Here is a 615-nt window from a genome sequence, read left to right on the forward strand (position 1 = left end):
TTGGTTACTTGCAACATTTTAGACTAGCAATATGGTTCACGCTCCTCAGTTGGGGAACTATAGCTATTAAGGAAAGCAGGTGTTTTGTTACATATGCCCTCAAAAAATCCATAGAGAGTAAATCGAGTGAATAAGCTCGATATCACACTCAGTTTCTCGCCCATAATGAGCTATAAAGTTAAATAGATCGAAAAAGATTCCCCTGCACATAATATTATAAAGGTTTTCCACAATCTTTTGTAATGAAAGGGTAAACAATGATCGATTTTCATTAATTGTTTTACATTGCATGGTCTCATGGCCTCATGCTATATAGATGGAGATTATAGATCAATAATTAATCTATTTACTTTAGGCTTTGTTTTCCGAAATGTTTTTTTTTTGCAGCACAATATTCCAATGTGTTGTGGGAATGGTCCTAGCATCTTATTATATTAATGTGCTTCAATAGTATTGGATTTGTCAGAGTAGTTCAAAGTGTCTCAATATACCGGCCGGAGATATTACTTGTGTTAATTGCCCTTCCGGCCTGCATTCACGACGCGCTCTCAATAGTTCCTTTGTGTTGCAGTAGGCGTGGTGGCTGAGCTTCTGAGTGCTCTGTCCACCAACATG

Source organism: Penaeus monodon, chromosome 34 (assembly GCF_015228065.2).
Source record: "Penaeus monodon isolate SGIC_2016 chromosome 34, NSTDA_Pmon_1, whole genome shotgun sequence".
NCBI lineage: Eukaryota > Metazoa > Arthropoda > Malacostraca > Decapoda > Penaeidae > Penaeus > Penaeus monodon.